Source organism: Buteo buteo, chromosome 2 (genome assembly GCF_964188355.1).
Source record: "Buteo buteo chromosome 2, bButBut1.hap1.1, whole genome shotgun sequence".
NCBI classification, from domain to species: domain Eukaryota; kingdom Metazoa; phylum Chordata; class Aves; order Accipitriformes; family Accipitridae; genus Buteo; species Buteo buteo.
Window position 1 is genome coordinate 69,131,206 of NC_134172.1, and position 10,648 is coordinate 69,141,853.

A 10,648-nucleotide genomic window follows, 5' to 3' on the forward strand; every position below is an offset into this window, starting at 1 on the left:
ACTGTGGCACCAGCAAACACCCTCCAACCATCCCCACCAGTGCATGGTTCACTGTCTCCAGCTGCAAAATGTTTTTGCTGCAGAAAAATGTTGCTGGTGTTTGTTTGTTTGGCTCAGATTAAATAATGGTGGGGCTAAAAGAGATACTGCTTTTCCTTCCCAGCTCTGAAGGAAGAGGGGAATGTTTGCAGTGATTTATCATTCCTTGGGATGTTGGGATGGGGTCTCCTGAAGGTCCTGAAGACCCTGTCCCCAGGGTCTGTCTGGGGCATGGCCAGCAGGGAGGAGGATGCAGCTCAGGTGGGTGGTGATCACTCAAAGCCTGTCTGGCTTTGAAAGTAGACTCTGGTGAGGGCAGGAAGGTGGTGCAGCAGGAAAGACATAGCACAGGAGCTCTTGGGAGTATCTGGAGGAGATGGAGGGGCTTTGGGCAGGAAAGGCGTGCCCATACAGGCTCTGGCTGTATTAACATCTCTTCACAAGGCTGAGCAACAGCAGTGGCTCAGCTCTCCTGGGGGTCCCCAGGGAGGCCAGCAGTGCTGAAGCAGAGCGAGCACCTAACGGGTGAGACGGGGGTGTAATCCTGAAGCTTTTGGTCTCCTGAGTGACACTGGGAAAACCACCTTGCATACATATTTCTCCATCTGCACTATCACGCTGATCACATCTACCAGAGGGCTTAGAGGGTTGCCAGTGACCAGCCCTGCATCAGAGCTGGTCCTGCCCTTCCAGGTGAGCAGGACAGGACTACACAAGATTTCTGTGACATCTGCCTGTTTATGGCATTGAAGCTGAAAGGAGCCTCAAATATTTTTGCTCACTTTTAAAATCTCTTGCTGTACCTGCACATCTTGGGGCTTCCTGGCTTCTGCCTACAGAACATGAGCAGCTTGATGGACACTTTGTATTTTCACCCCTCCACTCTGCCGTAAAGATTTATTGTGAATCTTTGCCAAGAAAGCTCCCTTTTCTCGTGGGACTTCCAAGCTTTCCCACGTCCAGATGGCTGGATCCAAGCCACCAGATTTCTGTCTGCCTAGACATGAAATTTCTCAGGTTCAACCACGGAGGCTCAGATGTTTGCAAGAACCATTTTGCTCAAAGCTGGACAAAGGCTGGAAAAGCAGAAAATGAGAACCTTGGGATGCTCTTTTCTATTTTATTTCCTTAGCCTTCACTCAAGGAAGACCGCGCTGCCCTGCAAACACAGCTCGTGCAGCCCCTGCTCTGGCACACCAGGCAGGGATTGCAGAGCCCGTAGACATACCATCACTGCTGTCTTGTGCCAGACTTACCGAGGCATCACCTACTCCTCCTCTGTCTTGTTCATTACAGCAAAATGTGCGTGTTGGGGGCCTGCATGCACTTGACTGTCCAAAAAGCAACCTCCTGCTTTTTGGATTGCTACCCCAAGGCTGAGCCAAGCACGTATGTGAGGCATAAAGGAATGGAAATCAAGAGCTCTGTCTCCAAAAACATTTGCCAAGTGATATAAAGAAAGGAGCTCCCTGGGCTCAGCCTGTGCCGGATGCTGCAAGAAGGAGCTGCAGTCCCTGAACTCACTTAGACACCCAGTCTGCCACAAGTGATAAATTTTGTTGTTCCAAGAAGGTAAAAGCCTGTGAGGAACTGTGCAGCTGGAGGTCCCAGCCAGACATGTTTTGTCAGTGTCACAGCGTCCCTGTGGAGCTGCGTTGTGCTGAAGAAGCTGAGAGGGGGTTGGGCTGGAAGATGGGCATGGCCATGGTTTTGGGATGCAGAAGCTCAGAAAGAAGAGCCAAAAGTGGTGAGGAGCACACCGATGCCTCCTTCCCATGTTGGGCCATCCTGCAGGGTTTTGAAGTGGAAAACAAGCGGCAAACAGCACAACATTGTTATGGATAATCTGTGCCCAGAGAAAAAGAGAAGAACACATGCTTGCAGTGCAGAGACCATATCAAATCTTCCCCATCTTTCGAGTGAAAGAGACTGACTTCTGCCATCTGCCCCTTGCCCATTACCCACCTTGTCCATGACCTGGTGCAAGTGTCAGTGCTCGCTGGTGCATGTGCTGCGGGGTCATTACTCCTCTGCTCTGGATGTTTAGGCAGAGTTTGTGTTGTTTCATGCTGGGATGTATTTCCCTGCCTGCTGGGAGGTGACGGAGGCTGGATCACTGGCCACAGCAGCCGCAGTAAGGGTTACTTGAAAATCCTACCCTGTACAAGCTTGATGTCAACAAGAAGCCCATGAACTCTCTGAAATTGTGGGCTAACCTGCCCAGCAGCAAATTATTCCTGCCTGAAGAGCTTGAAGCACAGCTGTAAACTCCAGAGAGCTTTCTGCTGCCCACCAGCCCAGCCGCAGCATGGCCGAGGCTCTCAGTGCCGGGCGGGACGAAGGGTGCTGGCTGCCTCGGCAGTGCCACCAGCTGATCCCCACTGCCAGCGGTGGGGAGCCATCCCAGGGGTGCTGGGAGGTTCCCCTTTGCTGGCCTTGGTAAGGGGCTGGTGTGTCAGTGCATGGCCTGGGCTCCTCAGCCAGGACAGCCGTGGTGGGTGGACACCAGGGTCACCATCCCAGCAAGGCATGACTCCCTGGTGTGCATGTGCTTTGATCTGCCAGGGATAAATGAGAGTGCTTAAAATACACTGGGAAAAAACCCACATATCTAGTAAGATACAGAAGGGAATCCAGATTCCAGTCAAAGCCTTGGAAGGTCCAAACCCATGATCTGCACTTTAACTGAACACACCCAAACCAGGAGTGATTCTGTCCACATCTCTCTCAGAATGGAGAAACACTTTCCAGGGTCTTTTGTCCCCGATGAGGGGACATGCTGACATGCGAGTCCCTGAAAACCCTGGAACTGGGACACCTCATCTGAAGACAACTATCTGATCTGAGGGTTCTCTGAGTGCTAGCTGGTCCACTGAGCCCACGTTCCCCATCCGCCCTTTGAAGTACAGAGGGAGCTGGGTGGGGAATTCCTGCAGCTCATTGTCGGCTCTGTCCATCACTCAGACTGTGTCCACACAGTGACACAGAGGTCTGACGGTGGCTTGTGCTGACACATCTGTGCTGGCGTGACCTTGTCCATGTGCCACAAGCGATGGGGAGGAAACAGCAGTGGAGCTGGGCACACACCAGTACCTGCAGCATGCGCCCCACGGGGACCTGGGCTTGTGGCGGCCGATAAGGACCATGGCTGATAAGGACCATGGCTGATAAGGTTCATGCTGCCTTCTCCTCCCCGATGCTGCTAGCAATATTTAACTAGTCTGTGCAGGCAAGCATGGTACAATCCAGCCTTCATCTTGCTAGCAGATGTGCTGGTGCCAGCTCCCACAGAGGCACTGGGCATGTTGGAGGGAGGTACTTGGTGAAGGAAGAGAGAGAGCCCATCTGCCCCATGGCCGGCATCTCGCAGGACAGCAAACACTGAGCTCACCGAGACAGCTGTTGCCTTTGGCACGTCCCTCTCCCCGCTCCACTTCCCCGGCAGACGCGGAGCGTGGTTTTACCCGAGCACCCCGTCTGCTGCCCATGTGTTGCGGCTGAATCTAGCCTGCTAGGGTGGTCGGGCCCCCCGCACCTGGCTTTCCCTGCCTTGAAAGCAGGGGAGGTGAGAGCTGTGCAGGAGCATCATACCCCAGGCATCGGGCAGGGGTCACCCCCAGAGTGTCCCCCAGCATCTTCCTGGTGCATGTCCCAGAGCCAAGGGGAAAGACACTCTCAAGAGCTGCACACAGTTCCCAGCTGGACCCTGTTACAGCCCCAGCGCTTCCTTTTGTGCTTGTCAACATCCAGCTGCAGGTTCCTGGCTCAGAGAAAGGGAGGGTGGCATTGCCCCAGGGGCCATGTCCGAGCAGGGGGGAGGTGACGGGGGGGACGACTGGGTCAGGTTTGGGCAGGGTGGTGAGGATTGAGCCTAGCCCCATCCTTCTGCATCCTTCTCATCTGGTGCTCAGCTGTTTCTAGCTTTTGCTTTCCCTTTTTCTTATTTAAGCTGGTATCTTCATGCTGTGTTGATAAGAGAGAGGAAGCCTGGGAGCACTGGTGGGTGGTTTGGTGGCTGGGGCTAGCTGCTGGGTGTCTGCATCTTGCATCTCCCCCTCCACCAGCTGCTGCAGTGCAGACACCACGGACAGACTAGCCCAGCAAAGCCCACTTTCCAAAACCAACACCTTGAACCCCTGTAAGTGGGTTCAGGGGATGTCAGAAACTAGAACTTGATAAATTCATGGAAGTGTTATATGATGGTCTGTCTTCTGGCATGGGTGGCTCACAATGTCCACCATTAAACCTGCGATAGCAGGTGGGAGATACAATGTGCTCTCAGGCTCTGTGAACAGCTGATAGCCATCTGGAGTAACTGGGATAAACGAAGTGGTTATAAAGCTGCAGTAGCAGTGCTAAGAGCAGGACTGGTCTTCTCCCCAGACAAGAAAAGGACTTTCCTCTCTGCCTACTCTAGTGATGAGATGTCTCCATGAGTTCATGGACCGTGCTAAGGGGAAAACCTCCAGGTTTCCTCACCACAGTGTTTTGTGTCTACCCGCCTCCCAAAGTGGTTCAGTAAATCAATAAGACTCCTCTCTGTGCTTGCCAACTCCCCTCCAGCTGTCTCACACAGATGACCATTGAGGTGATGAGGAGGGTTAATCGACACTGACAAATATTTACCTGTTTCTCCGGGTTTACAGAAACCTCACTCCAGCCCCAGCTTTGAAGTGGAGTTCAAAGCCCCAGCAACGCTGATGTCTTGAGGGGGAGTGAGCTCTCGCCAGTGTGCAAAAATGCTGCTCTACAAGGAGGGGAACTGGCACAGTGCTGGCATCTTCCATTATCTCATAGCATCCTGTTTGTCTCCCCACACCAGGGTAAGATCTGCTTTGCCAATTGTTTGGAGCTTACATTAAATAAACAGCCCAAAGAAAGGCCTTGTTCCAGCAAAGTGGCAGAACATGCTTCTCATGTTTTTTTTTTGTAACCTCTGAATGGTGTCATTAGACATTGGGCTGAGCTGCACATCTGTGGTGGGCTCATATTTTAAAAAAATAGCTTGTTTGAACTGTACAAATAAACACTTGTGAAAAGAATCCTGTTTCTTTAAGTGAAGTTAGTAAATGTTCTGATTTAGTTAAAGCACTAGGATTTGGCCTTAATTTTATTTTTCACCAAATTTAAAGCCAGAGGGGGAAAAAAATATTGTTTGTTCTCAGAATACATAGAGTCCAGGCAGCAGGAGCACAGCCTTCATCACCCACCTCCTCTGCAGGTTGTTGGTGACACCCACCCTGTGCACTGTCGACCACCCTCCATACCTTCCTTCCACTTGGTAAGACACAGACAGGATCACTGTATTTTGGGAGATGCTCTGTTCCTGGCAGACTGGGATGTGCTTCCTCAGCAAGAGCTGGAAGCAGCCAGTCTGGTCCGCTTCACGTCGGGGAAACTGGGCCAGACAATAATGGACCAGTAATGGTCCTGACAGTAAAATAGCATGAGGTGCCTTGGAGAAAGTGCAGAAGCTCCCCATCAAACACTTCAGGCTTAATCTGCTGTTTGGGAGCATTTAACCCTAATGGCAGTTCTTCTACACCTGTGGGACCCCAGAGGTACACACAGCAAAGCAAGTGCTCCCAAACTCCTGCAGAAGCTAAAGGGAAGAGTTCTGGCTGGGAAAAAGGGTGATAAATCAGAGCCCAGGCACCACTACAGCTCTGGACTTCTCCTTGAGGCAAATTAATTTCTTTGCTGCCCTAACCTTGGGGATGGCTGACCTGGGCATTGCTTAGCACACTTCACACTGATATGTCCTCTCACCTCGCTGTTTTTCTGCTCGTCTTGTCTTTCAGATAACACCTGTGGTTGATGACCACCCCAATAAACTCCACGGCCTAGGGCATCCTTGTTTCTTCTGCTGAAGGCTGAGATGTGGGGCAGCCCTGTGGTGAAAGAGCATGGCAAGGTGAGGGGGAGATGTTGAGCTCGCTGAACAGAGGAAATACATAGGTAAAAAACTGAACAAATGATTTGCAAAAAAATAATTTGTTATATTAAACATACAGATTAAGACTGTGACAATCTTGAGTGCATTGGCTATTCAGCATACACTTTGAACATCTTTTGTAATTATTATTTTCTATCTACAGAGCATTTCAATGGTCAATAGTCAGGACAAATTCAAATCACATTTCCAGCCAACACTTACATAATTAACCAAGCCATTAAAGCACAGATTAAATATTATGTATGTATATTTTCTAGTTTTACACTTAATATTTGTAATTATATATTTGACTGAAATAGCCACAGCTCATGTTATGTGGCTGGCTGTACCAGTTACCCAGTCAAGAAACCAGGACTATTAACTGTGGTCCCTGCAGCTAATCAACACAAAGTCACTTCCAAATTTTACACCTGAATATATATGACTCTGATTCTCTCCTGCAAACATATGAGCTAAAAATGTACCAGTAAAGTTTGTAAGGTTCATATTTCTGAATTTGAATCAATAAGCACAGACCATTTCCTTCCCATATTTGATCAGTTCCAATAAACAGTAGTTTCTTTGTCTAAAAAAAAATTTGATATGTTTTGGTACAGTAACTCAAGCACCACCCAGCAATGGGTTTCGTGGAAATCATCACTGAGAGTTTTGCATGATGTTTAATCTATGATTGATAATCATTATAGAAAGGGAATAAATGGAAACAACAAATAACACTTTTAGCACATGGCCATCAAAGGTTAATCAGACTGGGCAGGAGTTCCTTCCCAGTAACTGTGCTGCTCGGAGAGCACTGCCCACTCAGCCTGCAGGGAAAAACCTACCCAGCAGCTATGCCTGAAAGACAACACAGCAAGAATCAAATTAATTCAAATATGCACATGTTGAGGGGTGAGGATTTTCTCTGGCAAACACAGAAAGCATGAATTATATGCTGTGCGCAAAAAGGGGAATGTTTCAGTGAGGAACTGCACACACAGCCACCACAGCTGCTCAGGGAACTCAGGTAATTATAGATAAACATGACTAATTAAGATCATTTTATGCCCAAGTGCATGTACACTTAATCACATGAATTATATTTTTTTTCATGTGTAATCTCATCCCTACTTCATCTGCTAATAGGCTGTTTAATTTGTATTGTACGAAGAGGAACTATTTTACCTCTTTGAACTCTGGTTATTTTTAAGCTCCTCAGGCCATTATCGTATCCCTCTGCAACCTCACAATTATCTCTGAAAGAAATTTAGGAAGGAGGAGAACAGAACCTCTCCCGTATCCTGCTCAGGGTATGAGGATACAGAGAGTAGTTAAGGGACTTGCCTATGGCTGGACAAGGAGTTTGTCAGAGCCACAAATGAAACTCAGCTCCTCAGAGTCCATGCTCATCACAAGATCATTCTATGCTGTAAATCAAAACCCATCATTAGTCTGCTCTGCTGCAATCTGGCTGTGCGGAACAAGAAATGTAAATATTTTGTAGCAGTAGGTATTAATTTGTAGCATTAATAAGGTTTGCGCTGCTGAGAACTGAATTGGTTCTTTCTTATGCTTTGCCCCCATCCCAAAATATTTTGATCTTTGGATATAACCGCCAAATATGCTGAAAATTCCCTGCAGCTCAGATCATACCCTTCCTATTCATTTGAGGAGAGCTGGAGGGGAAATGTGTGACCTGCAGAGGTTTTCAGGCTGGGTCCAGCAATGGTTCAGTCTGTACAAATTCCCTCAGGTTAATTTCCACACCTTTTTCCAAAATTCTTGGGGTTTCAGGACTGGGAAAGACCTTTCCCATTTGTTTGAGCAGCCACACAGGTGGTGAGTTACCATCGCCTCCCTTCTGTCTCTCGACTCAGCATCTCTGCTGTAAATAACGTAGCATCCACTCACAGGAGTGAGACTTAACCTTGGTTCTGGCCCAGCCCGATGACAAGACCAGGACTCATGGGAAGAGCATCCCTCCCCATCAGAGACAGGCAGCAAAAATCTAGGCCAGTGTGAGGGGAAGGCTGCTACGCCTCTGCCCCAGGCTGCATTTCAAAGGCATCACTGACACAAGGGAACGAAGCACAATTTTTTTTTTATTTTTTTTTTAAGCTGACAGTGAATAGAGAAGGCTGCAGAGCTCAAAGCGCTGAGGCTGATGGACAGTGTCTCAGCAAAGGGCCAAAACTATCTTAAACTCCAAGCTTAAGCTCCTATTAGGCAAAGAAAATACAGCACAAATTATGCTTATGTAGCACCTCTCATGCAAACATCCCAGGACAGTCCACAATCAAACTCAAACACAATCAATCATGGAGATGTGAGCAGCGTTCACCAACGAAAACAAAGAGCAGGGGAGGCTCGGCAAGAATGAGCGGCACGGCCACCATGAGCACCTGGCTTTCAAAGGGAAAGGCTGGGGGGCTGGCGAGGGCCCCCCTGGGCAGGAAAGGATGGGTAAGCAGATGCTAGCGGGGTGTGGGAATCGCTGTGAGGCAGGAGGACAAGCTGGGAGGAGAGGAGGTCTCCCAGGTTTGAATGGGCCGTTATTAGTGGGGTAACTTGGCCCCACCAAGGGTATGGACACAGGCTCGTGGCTTTGCTGGTCCAACTGGGCAGCGTGCTCGGATGGGCACCCACCATCTCTCCCCGGTGCCCCTGGAGCACACCTTCCCTGTGGTGTCAACTGGCCTGCGAGAACCCACCTTAGCCCAAACTTGAGTCAGAAAAGAACCCTTACATGTGTTTTGTAAAAAAATTTGGGTAGCTTCTCTCTCCTCCTCCAGGCATCCTTCCTTGGTTGCAACAGACTGCAGTGGACCCAGAAATCTCACAAAAAAAAAAAAAAAAAAAAAAAAAAAATTCCTATTTAGCTCAGTCAACAGGCTTAGTTTGACTGTTTGAGCTGAGATTTCAGTTCAAACTTCTTGGTCCTGCTCCATAGCAAACCTCCAAACCTTTGCCAGTTTATTTTTCAGTCTCAGGAAGCTCCCTGGCTGGGGAACTCACGACAGCTGAAGGTCCTGCAGGACTTTGTCAAAGGACTGAAGAATTAAACTACAGTAACTCATCCTGCGAATGGCTTTAAGGCGCAATAAACTTTTCAGTAATGAACCTGCCTTCTTCTAGCATGCAACATTTTTGAGTGTGTTTAGCAGGAAGAACTTGTGAGCAGGGGTCTCATGACACTTACACATGAGGCTGTAACACTGCTGCAGCATGTTTGGATACAGCATCATTTTGTCAGCATCGAAGTGACAGCAGACCACAGTGCAGCACCGTGAGCCTGAGCAAAATGCCACTGTCTTGCATGAAGGTCTGAATTTCTCCAAAGCTAATTTTAAAAACCCAAATTAGGTGTACAGTTGCCCTAAGCTCCTGGCAAGGGTTCTAAGGTTGTCTCTCCACTGACTGTACACTGAGACTGGGGTGACTTTGTTTCCCAGTGATGATCCTCAGTTCTGCAGAAGGTATCCATGCCATAATCTCACAGCAGCAAGAGAGACTTCTATGCAATCAAAGAGTTTAACAGATGATTAACAGAATCATTGGAACAAGATAAATTCATTTTCTAAGCAACTAAATTATTTAAAATAATTAACATTATTGTCATCGTTCTTGCTCCAATGAATAGTGAAGTACCTGATACAACATGGAACTATATGACCAGGAAAGATTTCCCCCAAACCTGCCACAGCTCAGGAGTAAGGATGATCTTCCCAGGCATGTTGGATCTTACTTCAAACCTCTGCTCATGTGGCTGGAATCTCCACATTTCCTGTCCAAGTAAGTGCCCCAAGCTCTGGGTGACTGGGCCTGCACAGACAAGGCTCACCAACCACTCTTCAGCTCTGAAAGTGGTTCTACAGCCCCTAATCAATCTATCCCTGCATACTTTAAAGGCAAAATGTGATTTCTGCATAAGAGAAACAATTTGTTGGGGCCTTGGTTCAAATTAAACCAGAAAAAAAAACCCCAAACCACAATTTTTTAAATCAAACAGTCTGGAAGATTTCAGCTTGAATCAGGCAATCATTTGGTGAGGTTAAGGAAAAAGATACAAAGAAAGGGAAGGACAGCCACATCTGCTATAGCTGACAAATTAATTCATTTTAGTACGGTTTATACCTGTTGCAGCTTGACCAGATGTCTGTGAGAGCTCTTTGGGAATGTTCTGCAATCTCCCTAGAACAAACTTTGTTCCTTGTTTATGAATAAAAGCTTTTTCTGCAGTTTTAAAAGACCTAAATTCTGCTTTGCTGATTCTTTACAGGGGGATGGTGGTCGGCTCCTCAGAAGGGCTATTGGCCTTGGCTGGTGTACATGGCAGCAAATACATGGCCTGAAAGTAGAGATTTACTCTAAATCTGCAGGACACCTGGACCCAGCAGAGCTTTGCTCACTGCACTTGTGAGAATCCACAATTTACAGAGATAATCCTCAGACATTTCAAGCTGGGCTGAAGATAGACACATTTCCAGCCCATGCCATCAACTCCATTCATCTGGAACAGGTGCCAAGCTTATGAAATCCTCCTGCCGTGTGGTAGGCTCCACAGCATGCTTCATTAGCAACCAGCTGAGCAGCTCACCACCTCCAGCTTGCAGGCATTGCAAACAGTCTGGAGATCAGAGACCCAAACCTGGGAAGCAAAGGAGGCAAGGTTTC